We start from the raw sequence: 25,825 nt of genomic DNA on the forward strand, positions 1-25,825 counted from the left end.
AGGGCCGCTAGGTCAGAGATTGGTTATGGCAAGACCCTCGGCTTACAATAAAGATGTTGTGAAGTTCGGTTTAGTGTGAACAGACTATTCACGATACCCGCGCAGACCACCACCTTGTCAGCGGCAGTCTGCAGGGTCTCCCGAATGTGATCGTCGGCGCTTCCTGTCATCCAGAGTGTAATATCGTCAGCATAAAGTGAACATTTAAGATCCGGGACGTACCTGTTCTAGCCAGCGGCATCATGGATATAGTGAAGAGGAGGGCGGATACGACTGATCCTAGCTCCCTAAGGAGTATACAGGGGCAACAATACTCGGACCCAATGTGAATAGTGGCAGGTATACGGTCCGGAAGGTGGATATGTAATTATGAACGTTTTGGCCAACGCCTACAGCGTTCAGTTCAGTCAAGATGGCGGCGTGGCTGACGTTGTTGAGATCTTCATGGAGGTCGAGACTGAGAATTGCTTGAGTGCCTACAGGCTAGAGTTTGGGATAATGATGTCATGCTTCAGGTGAAGCAGGACATCTTGGCTGGAGAGGAACTTACGAAATGCCTATCATTTCGTAAGGGTATAAGTTGTTATTTTATGAATTTGTTAAGGCTGTTGAGAATGACGCGTTCAAGTGCCTTGCCTATGCATGAAGTGAGGAAAATCGGGCGTAGGTTGGCTGTGTTTACGGGCTGAACAGGCTATAGACCTTTTCACAGGAGCAGCCTCGAACCAGTCAGCTGCAGGGGTAGAGGGTATGCTCTCAGTGTTGCCACCCTGCATTGGGCTGCGCCACTGCCGTGTTTGTGTTGCTTTGGTACGCGTTTGTGTGACTGTGTTGTGCGCCCGTCTCCGATTCGAAGTGACTACCATGGCAGAAAATTTACTGCATTCGCATAGCAAGTCATCTGGCCATCACTGTGTCGTGTACGAGTGAACGAACAAGCACCAGAAGAGCGATATTTTAGGTGCAATCGTGTGTCCGCAGCACAGTAAGCCACGCGATGAGTGCAAGTGTGGCATGTTCGCGCTGCATCGTTTTCCTTCGTCGCCTGAATTGCGGCAGCAGTGGGTGGCTTCAGTAAATCGGAAGAACTTCCGCATGTCGCCATCGTCACGCCTCCCTTCCCGGTATTTCGTTGGCGGCAAGAAAACCGACGAGAACAACGTTCCCGTGCAGCACCTTGGATAGGAGGGTACGCAAGCCACTGATGACTCACCTAGTAACTCGTAAGAATGTTACGGATTCGTACTTCATATCGTCCATAATAAAGCGGCCGACACGGCTGCAAACTCCGCCTTGTCCGGTTACGCATGTGCAGCCTGCGCGCGCCGTACTTCACCGGAGGGCCTCGCAGCAACCCACGCGCGATGGATACTGTTCACGGCTTGCGACGGTGTCACATTCCCCTTCACCAGCACGACTTTTTCCTTCACATTGGGCTCCAGTGACTGACCCACCCAGCCATACTGCACGTAGTTGTACGACTCCAGTGCCTCGTATACAGTTGCACACCTGGCAAAGACCCCACACATTCGCCTCAACGATATATTAACAATGTTCACTCGCCGTATTCCTGGCCACTCACACGTGTCCTCGACCTAGTCTTTGACGTCGTTGGGGTGAATGTAGGTCAAGGTATCCATGAAGAAGAAGGATTGTGCAGGGTTTACAGTTTACAGCTGAACAAACGCGCCGCGAGCGAGTATGCGCGGAGGTTGAAACTGATGAATGATCCGTAGACGTTTAGTACGCCAATAAAGGAAATCGGTAGACAGCTGCAAGAGCATTCTAGTTACCGATTATTAACACTTAACGCCGTGATCGACCTTCTACTACGCTTGTTGCTACTGGTACCGACGACGAAGCACTGTCGTTCGCAGACGCGGAGCTCATTCTTGCGTTGCAAGCGCGAATGCGCGCCGCTGAACGGTTCAGATAGCGACGAATCGGTCAGTGGCAGCGACGATATCAAACAAAACAGTCTAAAGAAACGAAAAATCAGCAAACACAGGCTTTAGCAGAGATCTCACACCATTGGATAGCGCGCCGGTTCGAGTACGCGCAGCCCAAGATGGCGATTTCGCCAATCTTGCACGTTAGGCGGCGCGCATTTCAATATGGCGCCCCCCTGGCGTGAGAATTTGAAAAGGTGTATTGGTACATGAAGATAACTCTGGCGTCCGCAGCCGGTAGGATACAGGTGTCAAGGCAGTGGTTGAAAAATTGGTGAGGGCTGAACCACACCGACAGCGGTGCCGGGAGTATATCGAGCAGAGCTCCCCGAAGTATATACATTTTACGGGAATCACACGTGCCACGTTGCAGGGGGAATACTCGACACTCTTGAGGGACACATGCAGGGAGAAAGCTTTCTTCTGGCGAGAAATCTTAGAAATACCTCAGCGGAGGCGGTGCTCGCCGTTCTGCTCCTGCCTATTGCCCAGCGCCGTTTGTCTCTCTTCTTGGTATCCGTCTCTTTCTTCCGTTTGTGGCAACTTTTCGAGGTGGGCCTCCGGTAAAACTGCTGCAGAGCGGTGACAAATGATGTGCGAAGGGCTGGCTGGACGGGCGTAGAAGATCAACGACCGCGTGTCTCTAGCCGTGCACGCATGATTTCGGTCGTTCCCGTGCTCCCTTCGCCGAGACGCGCTCCCTTACGGGCTGCGGAAGACAGCGCCCACTTTTTTCCCCTAACAAAAAACTTTCCTCAGTTTGGCAACACGCTTTGTGGTGACCGGCAGTCCCAAGAAGAGCTTCAGCAAAAAGAGCGAAGGGAGGGGTGCAGGTATACTCGCACAGTTCCTCTTGACACGCGCTTCTCTTCTAGAAACGGAAAGGAATCCGGAAAAGAGGCTCTTGCTCGAGTATTGGCACATTCAGCGCAAACCTGCAGCAAACGTGAGCCGCTCGCTAGGAACAATGCCCCCAGTATACGTTCACGGCCTCCGAAACGTGAGGGAAAGGGAAGGCCGGAGCCGTGCGGGGAGAACAAGACGCGGCGATGCCCGCGATGCTTTTTTATGACCAACACAGTCAGCCCCTGAGGAAGGGACCGAAGCTGTCCCGAAAACGCCGGGCTGTCTTCAAACTGTGCCTGGAACCATTTCATCTTCCTAAATCTTCTACCCAGCCAGACAGATTTCTGTCGAAATGTTTACATTTCAATTGAGAGCATATACACCGAGACGCGCCCAAGACCGCGGCCTTGGGTGCAGTGATCCTTGTCGGAAAGGATAGGGGGTTAATTGACATCGGTTTTCGTTATGATTTTCGTCGTTCTGCATGGGAACGCATACAAGTTCATGCGAATGATCTACGAATGGATGGATGCTATCAGCCTCCTCATTATAAGTGGCCATGTGACTTGTGCGCCACCAACCTAATTCCCTGTCCAGATGAAATAAGTTTTTATTCCTATAGAAAAAAAAAAGAAGCATTAAATTCATAGCTTACCTTTCGGTGTTTTGCGGTGGAGTATAACCGGGGTTTTCAGGCTATTTATTTTTGTCATTTCCCCGTACTTTTTCGTCCCACCAATCCTTCAACCGTCGTTTACTTGTCTCTATCTTGCCAAGGTGGCAACCTTGGCACGTTGGTAGTCGATTTTTAAGAACGATAAAAACGCACTGTATACGGCGACGCAAAGAAGGAACACACAGGCGCACACAGAGCGCTACTTTTCGACAGTTTATTTTGTGATCCGTACACTGCTTATATAGAAAAACATGAGCGCATCCGCTGCGCAGGAGTAACAAAACATTACAAATTTGCAAGGTATACGTTGTAATGATTTTTCTTGCTGTCAGTTATATCAGTTATAAAGAATAGCGCTCTCAATGGACAGCGCTATTCTTTATTATAGCTCTTTTTCATTATCATGGAGGGGAGGCCATGTGCGGGGAGTTGAGGGCGAGCCCATTCGCAAAGATAAGCTTGCACTATATAGCGTATGATGTTTCTCTTGTGATTCATCGCAAAGGAGAATTTCGCAAGAAGATGCTCGAAAGAACACTCATCCATGTGTATATATAGTCACGACATTTACTTCCCGGCTGTGTCGCGATTCCAGTTGGCGTATACGGTTCAATAACATCGCGTGGTGAGTATATGAACGTGGATACACACGTTATTAAAAAAAACAACAAAAAACATGGCTGATCCCTCCGTCATAGGAATCGGTATAACACGAAAGTGAAACGTGTCTTCACAGAAGTAGTGCTTATTGTGAAGTTATATATGAGAGCTTGTACAATGTCTATTCGTGTTTGGCAGTTTGACGTGGATGCACCCATGTTGACAGCATGTCTCTATCGCGACGACTAACGCCCATGATGATGATTAAACCGTTGTGGTAGCTGACGGTGTGAACATATATTTGGACACAGCGAATCGTGAATCCCGCGTAAGGATGATATCAACAAGCTCATAAACAACACTGGTACCCGGTATGCACTTCTTCAAAGCGTTGTCAATTAAGGAGAGAAACGGCGTGCACGGTCGCAGGCGCTGCTCTCGCTCCATAGGCACGACATTTGCCCGTCGAAATCGCGTCCTTTCTGCAACGCATATTGCAGCAGTTTTGTTAGTCGGTGCTCTCGCAATTGAAGCAGTCGGCCGCGGAGAAATCCCGTTGGTGCACGTGGAAGCTGCACTACTCAGATGAGCCAACGCACGCTAACACGAAGCCAAAGGCAAAGAACGTAACTGCGTCAAGGGTGCCTCGGCGACGCCAGCGCGGCCAGTCTACTTCTCTGGTATCGAGACGCTTTAACCGCTTTAACCATGACCTCCGATATCGCGTGCAATCTCGGAGTAAGTGCTAGTAAGTGTCGATCGTGAAGCATTACTTCTTTACACATCTCACAGACGGCGGCACCGTCCCGCTCCGCATATAGCTCCACTCGCCACGAAAGAGAATGTGTGAAAGATATAAGGCGCGTTCGCGCCGTGTCTAGCATCTCCCGAGTTAGCTTAGTCCTTTATTACTTACTTTTGCACCTCATACAATAATATTACAGTGCATAAACAGTACATACAGAGGTAAAGACCGGAGTGGTTACATAGTGACTAAAGTCCTTTATACGGATAAGTGGCTCAAGATGTTCGAGCCACTCTGGAATTGGGTCTTTAGTTTTACACTCTTCAATAAACTTCGTGATCATTTGGCGGAAATATTCGCGAATGGGGCAGTGTATTGATGTCGGCTTAGTCGGTGGGTGTCGGGCGCTTGCCGTCGCGGCCGCAACGACGTGGGTTCGATTCCCAGCAGACTATCTCTTTCTTGTTCTTTTTTTTTGCTTTCTCACCCGTTGGCGTCCATTTTATCAACGTCATATCCGTGACGGATGTACTTGGTGGACCCCGGCATAAAACACTTTCGTGTTAAAAGAACACACAAAAAAGCACCAGCGCATCCTTGTAGTAACGCTATATATACCTGTATGCTTTACATTCGCATTGTCTAATGCAAACTGCCACGCTCACGAAATAAGGTGGTGTATGTAGATATGCAGACATAAAGGCAGCGGTCGATTATCCTTCCGCAGCCTTATGTACCGCATCCTTATGTATGTATGTACATACACTCTTCGGGACGTTCTATACAGCTTAGAATGCGCGCGTGTAACGTAGCTGACGTTCAGTTAATGCAATGTGCCACTCCGCGCACATTCTTGCCCTTTCAGTTGGTCGCTTCGAATCCCGCTGACGCTTCAAATCGCTCTAAGCGTGCAGAGAGTATACGAGAGGTATTGAAAAGACGATAGCAAGGGCACCACTCCGACACCCCCGAATCCAGTGAGTAAACAATACCGGAACTTCCATTCCTGAAGTATACCATTAGAGAGTTTTAATTTCACGTATACGTGGATGTTTTGCGTGCGCAAACGTGACTTAGGCGCACCATTGCGAAGCGTGCAGTTTTGTTTACAAATAGCGACACCGTCTATACGCTCACATTTAGCGCCCTTGGTGAATACACTTGAAGTTCAAAATTACATGCACGCATTACAAAATTATATAGCTCAATCTTTCACTTAAATGGACACTAAAGGCAGATAACAATTTATGCCAGAGTGAAATGTTTGGGAATGCCTAAAACGTCAGTATTATAAAGAGCAGTGCTTTATACTAATCGAAAAATCAAGGTAAATATAGGACACGATATGCGCTATACCAGTGGAACATCTTGGATGATGACAAGAGTCACGAGTAAAATTAATCACTAGTTCTCAAATTACTTATAATAATAAAAAAGCAACATTCCGTACATTAAAAGACGTAATAAAATGCTGCTTGTGCGTTTATGTTTCATTCAAGGGAAAAAGAACTTGGCGTTACCAAGGAGAACTGCGCGAGTGGTTCAAAAGTTCCGTTTTCGCTGGGCTGCTCTCCGCTCGTGCGGTCGGTTCTCAGTGGGCTGTTTCGTATCGCGTACTGTTGCGTGTGCGCTTTGCACGCTCATGAAAGTCTCTCTAACCAAAAGTTCGACAAAATGCCGCGTCCCTGTTATGTTGCCGGGTGCCTGAATGGTGTGCGCCGTTTGAGTAACAGCAGCTGCACCAAAGGAACCGACGTGACTTCCCAATGGGTGCCGCAAATAAACCCCTATACGCCGAAGTGGCCGAGTCTCTGCGGCAGTGTGTTAAACAACCAAGAAATCTGCGTGTGTGATCGCTGCACTTTCGTGCAGAGGATAAACCGCAACTTGGGCAAGGCTTGTAATGTGCCATTCAAAGCAGAAACCGCAGCGGTCGGCTCCGGGCAGTCAAGGCGGGCAACGTTGGGCGTGAGAGGCCCTTTCCAGGCGGGCGATTCGAAGTGCGCTATAACGCCGTGCGGACCACTAAAATGTGATTTTTTTCAAAATAAGTATTTTCTTGGCACGAAACAAGCACCACGAGGTTTCTGGAACGTTATTTCAGCAAGAAATGTCGACTTACCATTTGCCTTTAGTGTCCCTTTAAGGGTTTACCAACGCAACGATACTTGGATGCTAAAAGAGGCATGCCACATTGAAGTGTTCCTGAGCATAACAGAAAGAAGCATAAAATACTGGAAGATCAAAAGAAAAAATAAGCGGGATTGCATGAGCGCATACAGATGAAAAAGCGAACGCAGTAGCAACTTTCTCGCCAACGTTGACGGACGAGAAAAGATCTGTATGTATACAAGAGGGGTGGGCAGAAAAACGGGCTCTTTCATCGGAGGGATAGCATACGTGAAAAGAAAAGAAAGTGAAAGAAAAACAAAGGCTACTTCTATAAGCGCGGTCGCAACAATGACGCGCACAAAGGGCAGCGACGGCGAGCTCAGGTGTATTGTCTTTTCAACGCAAGAGCGCAGCCGGTGGCGCACTAATTGCGTGCGCTCCGTCAAGCCGTCGCCTGTCGGGTAACAACCTTCGAGCGAGCTCCCTCGCGGCCCTTGCCGACAGCCACCAAAATAAATAACAAAGAGAGCGCGCGCGACGCGGGGGAGCGAGCGATACGAAAACAGCGCAATGCAGAAAACATAAAAAAAGAAAGAGAGAACCGGCACACTCGAGCGGCGGCGGCGAAGGGGCCCGCAACCTCTCCATGGAGGACGCAGACAAGCAGGGCTGCATGCAGCAGCCAGCATCAGCAGCAGCAGCAGCGTACACAGTAGAAGCCGGCCAGCAAAGCCGGCAGAGCGAGCCTGCAACCCAGCGCGCGGCTCGGCTAGCCCGACGGGGCAAGCAGGAACGCGGCCGAGCGCAAATGCCATTAGCGTCCGCCGAAGTCGCGCAGGGGGTTCTCCCGCGCGCTCCCATTTGCTGACGCGCTCCGAACAAAAGCCATCCGGGCAGGGCATCACGTGACGCCGGCGGGCCAATCGGCGCTCGCTGGCGGTGCTTCTCGTTCGCGCGGCGGGGAGAACTGTTCGGCCGCAGCCTCGCACACCAGTTTCCTCTGGAGCCGCGTCGGTTGCATCTCCTGGCGGTGCTGTTGGATATTCGACCCCGCGTTTGAACCGCTTCCGGCCGTTCCTCATCGGATCCAACGGTGAGTGCAGAATCTGCACGCTTTGACGATTGCGCTGCTGCATGCGGCATGTCGCTGCGACGCCGCGTTCTCGAGCTACGAGCGATTTCTGGAGCGTCGTCTGCGCGACCGGTCGTCTCCGAGAGAGCCAATATGGCGACTCGGGAAAGGTGCGGCGCTCCTCTGCGCTCCCCGGTTTTTCGCGGGGCTCGCGCGGCTGCCTTCGTCGGCGCCCGTCGCTGGCTGTTGGCGGTTGCTCTGAGGCTCCCGGAGCGTGCTGGAAACGCTGGTTAGCACGCCGACGTCGTGGTTTTGCTCATACAGCCCGATTCTGGGAGGTATACTGTCGAGCTGTCACCCGCCACCGCTTCGCTTGCCATCTCGGCGTCGGAGCTCCCCGCTCCAACGGCCGTGGCCTCGACACCGATGCCTCTAGCGTCGATCCGATTGTTGGAATAGATTGCCTGATGTCCAAGGTTATTGGCAATACGTCTTTTATGGCGGTGACGCGTTTATTTTTGTCGTATTCGACTCGAGTATGCGTGCCTCCTGCCTTCTACTTCGCGGCGCTGTGTGTGGGGGGCGTGGGTACCTCTAAAAAAGCAAGTTTTTTCCTTATAGTCGTGACAGCTGGCACTATTATTGGCTATTCGGCGCTTAGTGTACACTTCAGTGATCACGTCAACACTGTCAGCTTGGCGGCTAGTCACACTGTCGCCGAACAGCGAACTTGATTTCGGCGTCGTACCGCGTGCGCTGCGCTCCATCTTCACGTGGGGGTGCGGAGTGTTAGGCCTAACGACTGAAAGCGGCCGCTGGCCGGGTTCTGGGGGCCCGGGGAGCTCTGTTGGGGCCACGATTTCGGCTCCAGGTCTGGTTTTCGTTTCTCCAAAGGTACCGGAGAGCCTAGAAAGAGAGATTTTAACATGATTTCTGACCTTACCCTGTCCTTTTGGCGTGTTTTGCGGCGGTTCCGCATTGGCAGGCGCACATCTTGAAGCGGCACTGTAGGGTTCGCGCCCTGGGTTACAGGTTAACCTTAGGGCCTTAACACACATTTGTGGAAGTCAAAAACCAAAAGGACGACGCAGATTTCGCGTGTCGCTGCTCGTTACCTATCCGTTTGGACGCAGAACGACGCTTTCTGCGGGCTCTCGGCCGAGGCCGTCCCAATGGCGGGGTATCGCTGTCGATCGCTGTCTTCGCCCCGGTTTCGGCCCAGGCTCGTCAGCCTTGCCGAATTTATTACGTCCTTTTCGTCCTTTATCGACCTGCGTACGATTCGTAGTGGGGGATTATTATTTCCCGCATTTCTGGCACCCTGTTTCTGTCCTTGCGGCTTCGGGGTCGAAACCCCCTCTAATTTGGCACTCTAAATTCCTGCCAAATGCCTAAAAGCATCCAAAAATTATACCTCTCTGCAGTATAGACTACGTATTTTCTCTGTTTGACCAGCTATATAAATAACGCTTTTCAATCTCGCATGCGTGGTTGATGTTCTCGATGGTGGGAAGATGTCGTTGACCTCTTGCGTTGAGTATCGGTTTCGCGCGCCTGAAGTCGCGACCGACGGTACTTGTTTCTACACTGTAAAAAAAAATTACTCCCAGGTGGGAGTAAAATGCTTGCCCTCTAGCGACCCCCCCATTCGGAGTTTTTTATACTCCGGACTTCCGGAGTAAAGCATTTACTCCGGCTGGCCGGAGTTATTGCGTGGCGCCTCCGGAGTGTTTCTGCCGCTCCTTCACTCCGGCTGGCCGGAGTTATTGCGTGGCATCTTCGGAGTATTTTTCACTGTTCTTTTACTCCGGCTGGCCGGAGTTTTTGCGCGGCACCTCCGGAATATTTTTTGCCGTTCTTTCACTCCGGCTGGCCGGAGTGACTGCGTGGCACCTTCGGAGTATTTTTCGCCGTTGTTTCACTCCGGCTATCCGGAGTTTTTTCGTGTCACCTCCGGAGTATTTTACGAATCTCCTTACTCCGTCCGGACGGAATTTCAGTGAGATGCATCGGGAGTATCCTTCTCTTTGCTTCGCTGCTATAGTTTCTTCACTCTATGCTGATCGTGTCACGCGTTGGTTACATAAAGGAATTATCATCAAACACTGCAGAGTCACTGTGTACTTTTATCCACAGACCTCTAGCAGATGAAAGTCAAGAGAACACGTGAGTTCTTATTATTTCATTTATTAACAATAAGCTGCAGTTTTCTGTTCATGAGCCAGCATTTGGGAAAGCAATACAAGAAACAAATATGCAAAAGGCCACCAAAAAACAAAGCAGAAGTCAGATCACGTGAAACCAACAGCGCTCAAGTTTTAAGCGCAGCGTGTCGAAATGAAGCCCAGAATGCTGCAAAAGGATGCACAACAAACGAAGGAAGCGTATTCGCCGGAAACCATCCACGACGGACCATCCATCAGATTCATTGACGACGCAAAGATTCAGCTGATTTCTTCCTGCATAATTTAGCAAGAAAGTAGTACATGAGAACTAAGTCATGCCACAAACACGAAAACTGAGGACACTGAAGCCACAGATACTCATTAAATTACATACAGGGTGGCAGTCCATGAGAACACCCAGGTTCTTACAGCATAGTCAATACTAAAATTAACGACAAAGTTTGACAGAGCAGCACTAATTAAACGGACCACACAAAGTACACAATATCACAAAGAAGTCAATATAAAGAAGCACATCCCACGTACTCTGGTGTCAGCCAGCCGCTCTATGATAAAAACACACCTCCGCGCCGCGAACAAAGTGCAAAACGCGCGAAACTTTTCCATACAATTAAAAATCGATACCTCTACTTCTGCTCAGTCTTTCAAAGCTTTCTTTTTCACTAAAATGAGCGAATTTCAGTACTCGCTGACTTGCTAATTTTATAAAATGTCATTACTGGTTATTACAGTTGCATTTCAATCTGTTCTTATCGTCCTACTTCCCGCATATTAGGCGCTTCCAGTTTTTATGCTTACGACCGCTCCATAAGAAAAGCGTTCCTCTATTCTGCTTTCCAAAACAGGCTTCGAGGCAAGTTGGCGTTGTACCCTTCTTTCTTAATTTGCTGCGCCCGCCCTGTCATGAAACTTTTCGTAACGGACATTTTTCAAAATAGTTATTGCCTGGTAAGACGACGATGTGTACACATCTACTGCACTTAGAAAAACACGTCGATCCACCTCGTAACGCTTGGCCCAACAGACAAAAAAAAAAATGCAGCCTCGCTCACTGCTTCGCATGAAACCGATTCCCACAAGGCGTGGAATCTGCCGAATATTTAATACCTTGTTATTCTGTCTACATGTTAACATTGTCTCCCAACATTTGAAAAGGATACCCGACGTCTCTTATTCGATCTTCGGCTTTCTTTACGCAATGCTTCGCCGATCGCACATGTTGTTCCTCCGGTGTACATCGTGCAAACTCCTGTTCCCGTTCTGCATTCATTTTCTTTTCGATGCGTCGCGGATTCTAATATTTCAACAGCTATCTTCAGTCTATGTATTTCATGTAGCTTGATGCAACGAGGGCCGTCGTTGGCGGCCGGTGCGTGAAGAAGGCCGTCGGCGACGGCGATTGCAGACGGGAACCGATGGAACTGGATCTACTCCCCAGCTTTATCCCTATTTGCATAGCTGTTTGTGCCGCGTGCAGTTCAGCCTGACTGCTCGGGCTTGGTTCCCGGGGCCTTTCGGCAGCGCAGGACACAAGCGACGAGAGCACAATGAAGCGCAGCCAACATCCAGCACCGCGTCCCCGCAGCAAGCGCCTGCTCCTTTCTGGCACTCACATGCCATTAGTCCGCGCCTCCACCCCCAACCCGTTTCTGTGCCAAGCGACCCCTGCCTTCCTTTCGCATTCCCCGTCACCCACAAACTGGTCTCGACACCCCTCTCTCCCTTTCTTTTATGGACGGACCACATTCTCCGAAGTGTCAATTACATTTCTACATTGATATTTCGGATGCTTCTTATCATATGAAATAATTTTTTTCGCCAAAATGAGCACGTATATGCGTTCTAAAAATCTGTACCAAACACATTTCTCTAGCTCAATTCGCTAAATATATAAAAAATTAATACTGGTTTCAGTTTTTCATGTCCTATTAGTTCCGTTTATATGAAAGATCAAGAATATTAACACTTAATGATAGACCCCGACCTGGCGTATAATAATATCGAAAGCGGACAAAAATTACCTTTTATTTATACTAACCAGGCCAACAATATCTCTTTACCAATTAGATTTACTTATCATTTAATAACTCTTTATTGAATTAACCCACAACTATGATGTTTTCCATGAATGCATATCGCTAGGGTCACTCCGCGCTCCGAATATTACAGTGCTGTGTTTAAGTTACCGCAGTTATCCATATTAAAAAAAAGAACACCTGGTCCAAACAACGCGTTTTCTAAATTTCCGCTGGATTTTTTTACTGCCATCCTCTAATGCCAACCTAGTCTTCGTAATCTCTTTGGTTATCAACATAACAGTACCCAATTTTAGCACTTTTCGAGAAAAATGACGCAGATAATTCAACAAGAGCTGACTCACCAGGTTTGCGCCGCACCCGCGACCGTCCGCTTGTTCGCCACTCGCGAGATCACAATGTGTCGTTTGCTGCACGGCACCATCACGCGATTAGGGCACCGCAACTTGCTGCTGTCGATGAGATGACAACCTTCGTTGACGCTTGTAGTCGCTTGTAATGTCCGCAAGGTGCATGGAACGATTTCCTTTTTCCGAACGCAGCCGAAGGCTTCGGACAATCCTCGCTGCACTATGACGCGGACACACGCGCTTCAGGCAGGGCCAGTGGGGAGACAGGGGATTGGAATGCAAGGCAAGCGAACTCGTCGGACGGGTTGGACGGCCGGCGGCTTGTGTCGTCAAATTCTTGCTCGCAGGCCTGAAAACCTGTCTAGGAGGTGTTGGTGGAAACCGGTCGGCCGGCGAGGCTGCCTACGTCACTCCTCCAGCAGCCAATGCAAAGCCGCTGAGCGATGCTCCGGAGTATTCGCGGCACGAGCTCCGGAGTATAATCAGGGAAAGGGCGCCCTTTTCCTCCCTCCATCGGCCGCGGGAGGAGAACGGCGGTGAATGAACGTATATACTCCGGCAAATTCCGATGTGTTCGAGTTGGGGAGAGGTCACCGGAGTTAGGCGGGAGCATCATCCCCCAACACCTCCCAGCTGGGTACATTTTCGTTTACAGTGTAGCTAACTAACAAACGTACTGTACGCATACGACAAACGCCGCAGTGTTCGTGCGTTCACTCATAATGAACAGCACCATCTCGACTAGTTATTATAACGTCATTCCTGCGCCTGCAGTAAATGAAATAGTGACGTATACGCGTAACATGATGATGCGAATAAGCTGCGCAGCAGTTATCAGCAAACAAGAAGAGGGTTGAAGAGGCCACGATTTCAGCTGAGGTCGCCCAACTTCCCAAGTTATGTATCCCGTTTTGCGTTTGTGTATATATTGTGTTTGTGCACGTATACAAGGGCCACAGGAATTGAGCCGTTCATGCAAGAACGGCTCCTCATACCCAAGGACAAGGCGACGAAGACGGCGGAACGATGACATTTAGTTGACAACTGAAAGACCGTGATGCAAAAGACGTCATGGACCCATCGCAGCGGTTTTCGGTCGGGAAAAAGAAGGGGGGGGGGGGCTAGCAGTAAGTGGTTATTCTTTTAGGCAATAAGGCGCGGCGCTATTCTTTCATTCCCCGTCCCTGTGACGTTTTGCCGTGCGCCCTGACAAGGGAGCAGCGCAAAATGCCACAGGGAAGGGGAATGAAAGAACAGCGGGGAGAGGGTTTTCGCCAGGGAAGATATACGATTTCTGGCGTCAGAGGGAGAAAGAATATAGGAAAGGCAGAAACGGTACACAGGTGCGTTGTCAATGCACACTATATAGTTCTTGCGCGAAAAATTTTTTAGACAAAGGACGAACAGACACGGACTGAACAGACAGCCTAGAGGCAGCAAAGTCGGGCACGCCGGTGGTCACGTATATTCGGGGGTCGCGCATATTTGCAACTGCCCAGAGGAGATAACGGCGGCACCTTCATAAGAAAGTTCCCTACAGGGGAGGCGCTTTAGCGCGTCCATGCATGTGTTCTGCGAACGCCTCATTTTCTTGGTATCCCATTCCCTGGCCAGCGCCTCAGGCGATGCCCGCGGCCGATGTCGGCGGTACTGAGGCGGCAAGTATAAGAGCACCGTCGCGCCCTCTGGTCAATGACGGGTGCGATGGGGCGGCTGCCTGAATAAAGCCCTTGAAAAGACTAGGAAAACTCAAGATATGTCCTTGTGAGGGGAATGCTGAGAATGACTGCGATGCCGCTGCATGCATTGCGTCCCGCAACAAGCCTTGCATGGCAAAGGCTGGTGCATGGTTGTATACTCAAACCGGGCGTTTCATATTCATGCATGGCCTTGCTTGCCACTGTTTTGGCAGTGAATGGGGCATGTCTATTGCTGCATATTTTTCGTATTGCGGGCTAATGTTTTTTTCTAGGAGCTTGAGGTCATCTATATCGTCGCCGCCGAAGTTATGAAGATGAAGGGGGTGTATTTCAAGGAATCTGAAGTCGGGTGCTCCATGCATATGGCTCCGAGATAAAGGATCGCTTGAGTCTGAGAATTTATTGACGTGGCTATCTGACTTCGGAACAACAATGACACTAAGAAATGTAGCGTTATGCCTGACTATATGGCGAAACTTGGTTCATTGGAGCGATGTATGCACCGTGCGAATTCACCGCCGTATGCATCCGACAATTCAGTCGCATGCAGCTTTGTCAAGCAGCCTGATTTACACACACACACACACACACACACACACACACACACACACACACACACACACACACACACACACACACACACACACACACACACACACACATAAGATATATATATACTATATATATATATATATATATATATATATATATATATATATATATATAAGGCTGCTTGACAAAGCTGCGACTTGACGTCCCAAAGAGTTGACATCAGGCGATGTCATGCAGTTAAGACCGCTATTGAGAACAAAAGCAGCACTTCTGCTCATGGGCGTAGGCAGGGGGGTGCAAAAGGGGCACTTGCCCCCCTCAAGCCACAACGGCACTTGCCCTCACCCTAGCTATATGCCAGCTCTCGCCCCCTCCCCCAGCTGCGATGCAGCAGGAAAAATCCTGCCGACGCCCATGCTTCTGCTGCTGGAAGGTTACATCATGTTGTTTTCTTCCAGATGGCGTCGTGGAAAAGACATGTCTTTGTGAAAGGGGGAGGCAGAAGATCGGGTTAGCATTGTTTCACGAACTGCTATAAATGTCAAGCCGTCGTCTTTGTGAGAAACCTGCTGTCTTGCGTTACATTTATACGAGGGGCCGCTTCAGAAGACGTGCGTGTGCGCGCGCGCTGGACTTGTTACGTCATCCTGCGCGGAACCGACAGGGAGTAGTACATATATGTACGCAGAGGCGCCTCCGGCACCTCGTGCACGTCTGCGCAGAAGATCTTTCGGACAAATCGAACGGCCTCAAAGAAACGCTGGGCGTTTGCGTGATGCCTGTTTGTTCATCGATGGCGCGGCACCCGTCATCCATTGAACCGGCGAATATGCGTACAGACGGGTTCACTGTTAAAGGGAACACTTGCGCGTCGGGTATGTCCGGATTTCGCTCTCCTGCAAAAGCATATGTGGCTTAGATCTGCATAACACTGGGTGTGTTCCAATACTCAGCGTAGACGGCTAGATAGACAGCTAAGTGGACAGTGGCCATCTTAAGTCCCATTCCAATTCTCATGTAGCCGGCAAAATAGACAGCTTCGAGAAATACAAAAACGATGCAGGCTACTTTGCTGTCCAAACAAGATGGCGGCTCAGCGCAATGCTCGCGTAGCTCGGATCTCGCCGGTATGGTCGTCTGTACACCAGTAGGCGCTTTTCCAGGCGCTCAATGTAAGCTACGTTAATTTTTTCATAGGTTTGAACACGAAAGAGGCTAAAGAAAGAACATTTGCGTTTGTTTTTCTCAGCTTTCTCTTCTCGACGCGAGGTGGCATCGCGTCGCGTAGACGTCTTCTGGACGCGTTCCATTTGTCGGACAACATGACCTCGATGCTGTCTTCTAAGCTGTCAGCGTAGACTGTCTACGATGCTGTCCAGAATTGGAACACAGCCTATGTTGACAGCTCTGAACCCTTATGATACACCAGTAACGTGCACGAACAATATTTGCGCATCCACTAGCCGATAGGGGGCCAACAAAATGAAAGTTGCTCATTCGAGTGTTCCCTTTAACAATGGACCGTACTGTACATTATATATTGTGGCAAATATGTTGTGCATTCGATCGAGTATTTCGCCAATATATATATATATATAACAGACGATTGCCAAACATAAACCGGGCGCTGCGAGAGTCCTTCAACTCTTCGGTGCCGCTCGTATAAGCGCATGTCCCTCGAAGCCGGCGAGACGAAGTCAGCGGCGGGCAGCGTGGAAGCAGGCGGTGTTCGGTTTCCGCACGTGATGTTCGCTGCGTTGTTCAACCGGGGGTTGCTCGACGTTCATTTTTATATCGTCCCATCGGAGCAGACTGAAGTGCGTAGATCGGCTTCGCTATAAGCTTTTCGGTGCGCCCGTCTTCACCTTTGTATATAAACGCTGTCTTGATGCATGGCCGATAAGGCTCCACACTCCACTGACGGTGACTCTCACTAATGAATTGTTATATCACGCATAAAACTTCATTTCACGGACGCACACGGCCTCACGTACGCAGCTGAGATGGACTATGCTAGCATGCGATTTAATCTGCTGGCGGTCACCTTCTTGGACGAGCAGCGTAATTTTGCACAAAATGAAAGCCACGTCTCCATTATCTGTAGGAAGCATATCTTTTAGGCAGATCGTCTGTATAAAAGTGCATATATATATATATATATATATAATATATATATATAATATATATATATATATATATATATATATATATATATATATATACACATACACATACAGTGTCTGTCCGTAAGGTAGCGAGGCTTGGGCTGGTATAAAATGAATTTATTGGGCCGTTGAGATGACTGTTTAGCATGTTGGTTAGACTATATATAAACAAAAAGCGCGCGAGACGAGGACAGAGAAGAGGTTTGAGACACGCGTGCACTAGTCAGCATTCGTGTGTCTCAAGCCTCTTGTCTGTCCTCGCCTTGTGCTCTTTCAGTTTCTTCCATTATCGCTTCGATCGGTAAACATATTGAAATTCTTTAATGTCGTTTTCTGGGGCGTTAATCCAACGCGATTCCGACGCTGCGAAGGCAACTGCCGTGACCTCCTTAAAGGGGTGGTGCCATCAAATTTCGAGGCTATAACAAGCCTGTTGTGGTTTTCCTCTGTATGCAAGGACATTCCACACGAAGGGTCGGACACAGCAAACGTTTAGAATATATTTTAATTCACTTCCAAAGTGTACCTAAATGCCCATTCTCCCGATCGAAACCCATCGCTAGCGCGCCAACACTGACGTAGATCTGTAGGATGGGCAACGAAAGTTGTAGTGACGTCACACCAAATCTGCTAGTAACGTGAGTGACCTCCGGACCTCCGCCGTTTCCGCAACGTACGTACCGTCTGTAGAATATATTCTAATTCACTACACTCTAAGCCGAAAAGGACTAAAATGGGGTATGGCATTGGTCCTTCAGGGGACTAAATGGGCTGCCACAGATTTTGAACCATTTTTGGACCAACTGCGGGAGTAACTACAGGGGTTCAACTTTTACTCTCTAGCACTTACTCCAGGTGGTTTAAACGTTGGTCCTCGTAGAATGCTCCAGAGGGACTAACAGTTGAACCGTCTGGTCTAACCGAGAAAAAAAAAAGATGGCGATTCTTCGCTATGTCGGCGTAATTCTTGGTATTTCTAACTGAATCAGCATTGAATGATGCATTATTTGCGGCACAGACATACACCACACAGACATACAACCACACACAACCATTGCAATCTAAACACTTCACATGCCTACCGCCCGCGCTACACAGCTGAAAACCAGCCATCGGCTACACACTAAACAAAAATAACCAGAAACGGGAGTAAACTGCTTGTCCTCTAGCGCACAACCTTTCCTGGGTTTTTTTTTTACACGTACCAGTCGCGGTAAAAATTTACTCTCACGCTAACCGAGTTTTTGAACGTAGGAACGGTAGTAATTATTTACCCCGCTGAGGTTTTCAGCGAGTATAGTAAGAGTAATTTTTTACTGCCTTTACAATGTTTTTCCGGTGATTTCTGAGAGTTTTTTCGCGGTCGACAGTTTCTTTTGGCTGATGTAGTAGTGTTTATTTACTCCCCTAACTCAGTTTTCGCGGCTATTTCTTGTGGTTAAAAAAAAAAAAAGGGAGCGCGATTGCACCATGATACATCGAAATTCGAATTTAATCAACGTAGAAAACACAGTATCCATGACATATATAGAGATAAACACATACACAAACACATATACATACACCCGCACACACACACAACCAATGCAGAATAAAACACCACTTCAACCGACTGCTCCGCTGTACAACCGTACTCCGGCCACCCGGTATATATAGGCACCGCATCTTGACCCGCCATGTAGCGCAGGTAGGAGACTTATGTTTTGCTTGCTTTAACAATAAAGATTCACAGCGCACGCGTAATCTTTTAAATTTGGCGGTAAGTCGCCATGAGACACACCGACCTTTTTAGTGCAAACCCGCCTTATCTCACCTTTTTGATTATCCAATTATTCGCTGGCACTCCGTGTTTGCCGCACCCGCGTTATAGTGCCGACGCACAAACCCGCAAAATATACCTAAGCACACACAAACCACGGCCACTCAACAATTTTTCCATTGCGCAGCGGTGCACAAACACAGTATCAGCACAAATCCAGGAACGCCGGCGAAGTAGAGCGGCGCCGCGCCTGTACCGGCTCCTTACCGACGGCATCGCTAGGCCTTTTCGAGGAGCACGGCTATACGATGAAAGACAGCTGGCGATTTCCTGAGCATTTTTCGTCGTTGTTATGTTAGACACAAATTAAAAATAACAGGTGACTGCTATTCGCGGTGTCTTACGGAGTGATACACTTTACAACGAACGAGACGGCTCGCAGGCCCGGTTTTCACCGTGCTCGTACTCGCAGTCCACCGCGGCCGCACGTTGGGTTCCGTCTGCCTCGTATCGGTGCTCGCCTTCACGCTAGATGTTTCACAGCGGCGGCCGCATGGAGCGAAATACACAGTTTGGAATGTACACAGTTCGGACTGTTCTGTGAAACAAAATCTATGCGACGCTGGTTTCACCTGCTCCGGCGACGCACTCACATCGGCCGCTGGCCGGCTCGGTGCCGACGACGTAGCGAAGCCTTTTTCCGATCGCTTCGAAGTTGTAGCCGGTCACCCTCTAGGAAGCAACCACGGACGATCACACGAGCTTGACTTTGTTGCCGCTGGGAGTGTTCTTCGTAGCTCTTCGCGATTCGGCACGGAAGCGAGGTATCCGCGCCGTCCAGGCTCGAAGCCTTGCACTCGTACGCGCACGGCCGCTCGATGATAGAAGAAGCACCTCAGATCCAGCCCGCTGTGCTGCAGCCGGACGGCGACGCGAGTTGAACTTGCCATCCCCACAACCAAACATAACATATACAGCGCAAGCTTCTTACACACGCCTGTCTCAAGGGCCACTAGACGACATATGCCAATGATTTGGGAAAAGCTGCAGCACGGCTTTCAAGCAGGTTTTTTTCTTCGAGCAAGTCGTTTCGTTCACAGACTGCTTTTCTCGCTCGTTGAGCTTCTGCAGCTGCAGTTCCATTACCAGCTTTGAAAAAAAAAAACTGAAAGGGACGCTCATTGGCGGACAAAAGCCGCCAAAGCGGAGGGCGCGGGGGAGCGAAGGGCGCGGGCGAGGTCACATGATAAGAAACTCTCAAACGGTGGTTAAAAATCACGTGACAGAAAACACCCCACGTAGTAAATTGGATTATGACATCCTTTACTACGTCCCTCAGAGGTGGTGGTAAAACTATGTCATGTGCCACTTTTACTCCAACACGAGGTAGTAATTTTAGGAGCGAGGGAGTTTTCAGAGGTAATGAGCCGCAAAAACCCCAATCTCGGCTAACTTTTGCTTACAGTGTATATATAGGCACAGTATCTTGACCTCCCATGTGGTGCTGGTGGCAGACTTCTGTTCGAAGTAATAAAACAATAAACATTCGCAGCGTAAGTGTAAACCTTAGTTGGCTCAATGGTAGCACCGCAACACACCGATCTTTTAATATTAATCCATCGGACGTTTAACCCTCTTTTCAGTCAGCGAATTCGAATTATCAGCTGGTACTCTATCGTGTCGGCCGAACCAGCGTCAGCAATGCTGGTGCGCAAGTCCGTAAATTGCACTTATGCACACACAAGCATAGAACCGGCACTTATATATGCAGGAACGCCGGCGAAGCAGTGAGGCGTACCGCCGATGCCGGCTTCTTGCCGACAACGTCGCTAGGCCTTTACGAGGAGCACGGCTATTAGTTAAACGACCGCTGGCGATCACAACATGCGTCTCCTGTGCAATTTTCGTTGTCGTTATTTTACATACAAACGAAAAATAGATATCCGCTGTCGGCGGCGTCTTACAGAGTGATGTAGATGTATGTATACCGACGGCGCGCAGGCACGGTTCTTTCACCGTGCTCGTAAGTCGCTCGCTGTACACCGCCGGCCGCACGTTGATTCGTATCGGCGCTCGCCTTCACGCTAGATGTTTGACAACAGTTGTCGCATGGAGAGAAAGACACAGATTGAACTGTACTTTATTTCAGAAGACATCATTCTCCGTGAAACAAATTCTACGCAAGGTTTCTTTCACCCGCACCGGCAGCGAACTCTCACCGGCCGCCGGCCGGCTTGGTGCCGACGACGTAGCGAAGCCTACATCGTATCGCTTCGTAGTTGTAGCCGCTGACTCTGCAGGAATACAACCTCTGACAAACAGCTTACTTTTGTTAGCGCTGGCAGTGTTCTTCGTAGTTCTTCCCAATTCGGTACATTGAAGCGAGTTATCCGCGGTGTCCGGGCTCGAAGGCTTGCACTTGTTTGGGTCCGGCAGCTCGCAGAGAAGAAACGTGGGTGAGCGCTCTCGCTCGCTGTGTGCGCCGGCGCGAGTTGAACTTGACTCTCATAACTGCTTCTATTCGTTGTAATAGTGCTTCGCTTTCACTCTGGCGTGTAACCGATATAACTCGTGATCGTGCTAGCCGACAGGGCCGAGAAGTGCAGCGCGGCAGCAGGCGATCGGCGCGCAGTTACACCCCCCGTTGGTCCCCTTCTTGCCGGCCGTTTGCGCACGACACGCACTGTCTCGCATTTACACCCTGTTGGACGAACCGTTGATCTTTTGGTTTAACGACTGCCGTTAGTCCAATTTTGCCCAGTTTCGGCTTAGAGTGTATAGTACCGGCAAAGCATCGGTTGCTACATCACTCGCCGAGTTTCGATCGCTTCCTGGCTAAGTGCGTCACAGCCCTGTGTGGTCACGTGACCACGCCTCCTACACTTCTACGTCAACGTTACTAGAACAAACTCAGTTTAAAAGCTCCGCCGGAGAGGCGGTCCGCGTGGCGGTCGTGAGAACTAGTGGCGCTGCAGTCACGTCTAGCTCCCGCGGCTGGCGCTTGTGATCGGCGCCGCCGATGTACGAGCGCACGTGGGTTACAGCGTCGTCTGCGCTATGTTAGCTCGTCATTTTTGCGATTGTTCTTGACCAGGCTTAGCGTCTTGTACGAAGACACGTGCATGATGTACGAAGCGTAACGAGGGCGAACAGATTCACAGTGCGGTATGCCGACTTGCTTTGCGCCGGGCTGCAAGAGCGGCTACCGCAACGACGACTCCGCTTCACGACACTTCTTCGGACCACCAAAAGACCCTACGCCATTCAAGCTTTGCATCGCAAAGATAGAAAGGTTACTGCGAAATGCAAGGTCTGTGACGTTCATTTTGAGAGTGACGACATTGTAAACCACTATCGTCGTGTCGTTGCGGGACAAGAAGTTTTGATCCCACGTGGAAAGTGGGAACTCGCGCCCGGTTCCGTGCCGCGCTTGTTCCCAGCACTTCCACCCCACATTTCAAAACCAAAATGTTCGGAGTTTAGGCGCAAATCCCCCCCAAAACGCACGGCGTCCCGCGAAAGCCCATTGCCCAATTTGGAGGAGGACCTATATACGCTCCGAGACTGAGAGTTGCATCACACTGACATTCGATCAGTTGTCAGCTGTCGCTATGCCTTCAAAGCAGTGGATTTTCGAGAGATTTTACGACGAGGTATTGAACAAGATGTGCGGAATATTTTACACTCGCCGGCTCGGGAACGGGCTGCTCAGCGCAAAAGTTTGACACGTATACACATAGAAATGACGAGGACCAGCGCTTGTCCTCTTCTTTTCTATGTGTACCGTGTCAATTTTTTTGCGCTGAGCAGCCTAATGTTGGAATACCAACTAGCCCAATCCCACACTTTGCTTCGGGAACGGAGACTTACTTGTGCAAAAGATAATTGTAGTTGAGCAGTTTAACTGCGTAGTGAACGGCTACAGCACGAAACGCAAACGGCTGTCGTACAGTGTAAGAAGTGCTGCGGGCATGGAACATCTGCTCGGTGAAGTTGAAAAACTGAAGTTGAATACTGACGACCCTTCTAGCGACAGACTACGCGCGAATAACTGCTCGGTGCTCACATCACGGCCGATCTGTTCGAATTGTTTAAGGCACCGTAGAAGGATGCCGACGTAGAAAGATGAGACACCGAAAATACAACTATCCGCTGAAAAAATTGCTCAGAGACATCTATTCAATGTAATCGCACACTGAGATTTCATTTACCGAGTTCTCGTAAAATTTTTCGATTTTGGGTCAGTATCCCTTTAACCGTCGCGAAAACGTGTCTTGTAAACATTGCAAAGCATTGGTTATGTTTTTTGAGAAAGTTTTTTTCAATAAATTGTAGAAACATGAGTACTGTTTTTCTAGGACGTTTTTGTATCTCGAGTAAGTACGCTTCTTTGTACACTATAAAGGCTTTTACAAACGTGTTGGGTTGTTCTTGGTCTAGATAAGACGGCAGCGTCTAAAATTGTGGTGGTAGTTATAAAAATTACGCTGAAAACCCTCATTCGCTTAGAAACTCCTATGCTTGGAAGTTAAGCGCATAGTAGACAGCTCAAATATTGTCACAGGGTCGTGACGTCGACGAAGGCAGCAGTCAGCAGGTCCGAGCTGAAACTCCTTATTTGGCCGAACTTGTGACCGGGAAACTGAAAGTCAAACTACAGCAATACACTGATAGCGGCGAACAGATCGTCGACCGTCGATCAACTGACAAGCGGTCAAGCGCGTCGGCTGGTGGCGGCGTTATCTCTCGACAAAGCTGGAACATTCGCGTGCAGCGCGCAATCTTACCAAAACGATCTACTACAATCGCGAAGCTTCTCGAACACTGCTTCGCGGACAGCGTCGAGCGTTGATAACCGTCCTTGCTGGTCAAACCCGAATACATCAAAATAAAACAAGTGGGCGTGGCAATATAGACCGAACATCGATTCTTAGCCAATCAATGAACAACGCACGCGGGCCACTGCATACAGACGACCTTATGCATATCCACCTAAGTATCCACCAAAGTAGTACAATAAGAAAGTTGCCGCGCAGTTGCCGCGAGCAACTGCGCGGCGGACCGCAGCGTTATGCCGTGGCAGCAGACGACGCGCCGGTAGTGGCGCAAGACGGAACTGCAGCGCCGCTAGTTCTCGCGACCGCCGTTCGGACCACCCTCATCCGCTGGCGTAGATACGGAGCTTTGAAACTGAGTTTGTTCTAGTAACGTTGCTTCTACGTCACTGCCCAACCTCGGCGCCCAGAAACCGAAACCGAAAGTTGTCAGCATCAAAAGGCGATATGAAGTTATTTAGCGAGAATACATGAATCTTGGTGCGTGCATCATGCTTCCTGGAGCTATAGGAAACGCTTACAGCAAAGAATTCCGCGCAAGCCACAAATTTGGTGGCACCAGCCCTTTAAGAGACTGTGACAGCCCTTTGGATGGCGTGAACACCGTCGAAACGGTGACTTTTCTGGCGTATAGTGAGCAGCACGTGATATTGCTTCGTTTTTATTTTGTTTTTTGTTTTTGCATCCATTGCGAAGCTTGTTTCTTAGCGGACTCGTCCAATGGGAGGTTGACTATATATATCGGTGAAACGCGGTCGTCGGGACGAGAGAAGAGAGAACACAGCTGTAACTCACGCAACTCGTTCTTGACGGATTAGATAAACTTTTTGCGGTAGTCGATTCGTGAGGGAATAAACTCCGATACTGAGATCATTCCATGAATGCTTGGAAGAGCGGATCAGGGTCCCCTTTAACCGAAGGAAGAATGAAATGAAGATCACGTGTGTATGCTTTACCTTTGGTTGCGGGAACATGCTTCTATAGGGCGTCGTGTGCGTTAAATGGACGCGAGAGAGAAAAAATGATTTCGGTTCTATTGGATAATTACCGTTCCACAATACCAGAAACGCCGCTCTTGCAGCGAGGAGGCGCGTGCTATATAGGTCAGAAAACGCACGAAAAGAAAATACAAGTGGGGACGCCAAGACCAACTCGCCATGACGTCAGGTTAATGTCTACGTAAGTCTTTGTCGGTAAAAATTGATCACGTCGCATTCTCTAGGGGAGCCACGCGCCACGGTGCTAGTGCACGGTTATGGGGCTCTACTGCTGACCCGAAGGTCGCGGGAGTGAATCCCGGCCACGGCGGCCGCATTTTCTGATGGAGACGAAAATACACGAGGCCCTTGTACTTAGATTTAGGCGCACGTCAAAGAACACCAGGTGGTCGAAATTTTTCGGAGCCTTCCACTATACGGCGTCTCTCATAATCATATCGTGCTTTTGGGACGTTGAACCCCAGCAATTATTATTATTATTATTATTATTATTATTATTATTATTATTATTATTATTATTATTATTATTATTATTATTATTATTATTCTATAGGGGAGCCACGTAATTCAAATGGTAAGCTTCAGGATCGGCGATAACATTCCGGAACTTTCGGATTAGTGAGTGATAGATGGGTAACAGTGAACCGCGAAGGAAAAAACAACAAAACAAAAAGAAAACCCGGGTCACTCCCAAAGTATGTTAGGTAGTGCATGCGTTACAAAAAGATTTGAAGTGATAGGCTGTTGGACGCGAAAAGGCTAAACTGCCGTTACTTTTTTTTATACGACGTGATTGGTTGCAAGAGCGCTTCGTCGCGCATTGGCTATCTACCTTGGCGTTAGTTTCGAGGACTGATTATTTGCATATCGTCCTATCGGTCTCCGAAACACATAACGGATGTGCATGTGCGCCCGCTGATAAACGTTTGTCCTTGCTCTTCAGTTTTCGCTTATCGGCAAGGAGAGCGAGCACGATGCATGGCGCACCGTATACATTGTGATTAGCTTATATAATAGTGCCGGTGGGGGCAAGGTGCACCCTATCCCATTTGTGTCTGCCGCATATTGCGACAGTCAGCGTAAGCGTCGCGTTCAATATATGTACAATCGAGATAGTGCACCGTTGTCGCGGCGCGCTTGAGGCGTGTATACGCGCGAAGTGTCGCCGAAATCACAGCATTGCGATATAGAATGCGTCAGTCAGCGGCGGGCAGCTCTGGGGGAGCGTTATCAAAGATAATCGT

The 25,825-nt window shown here is 49.2% G+C and overlaps 1 protein-coding gene and 1 pseudogene across 1 annotated transcript in view; both read left to right on the plus strand.

The window, feature by feature from the left end:
* Nucleotides 1-25,825, plus strand: part of LOC119387099 (ORM1-like protein 3) — a 465,457-nt gene that overhangs the window by 87,701 nt on the left and 351,931 nt on the right. The window lies entirely within an intron of this gene.
* LOC119385816 (polycomb group protein Psc-like) overlaps nt 7,898-25,825 on the plus strand; it is a 76,500-nt pseudogene continuing 58,572 nt past the window's right edge.

The sequence above is a fragment of the Rhipicephalus sanguineus genome, chromosome 3 (genome assembly GCF_013339695.2).
Source record: "Rhipicephalus sanguineus isolate Rsan-2018 chromosome 3, BIME_Rsan_1.4, whole genome shotgun sequence".
NCBI lineage: Eukaryota > Metazoa > Arthropoda > Arachnida > Ixodida > Ixodidae > Rhipicephalus > Rhipicephalus sanguineus.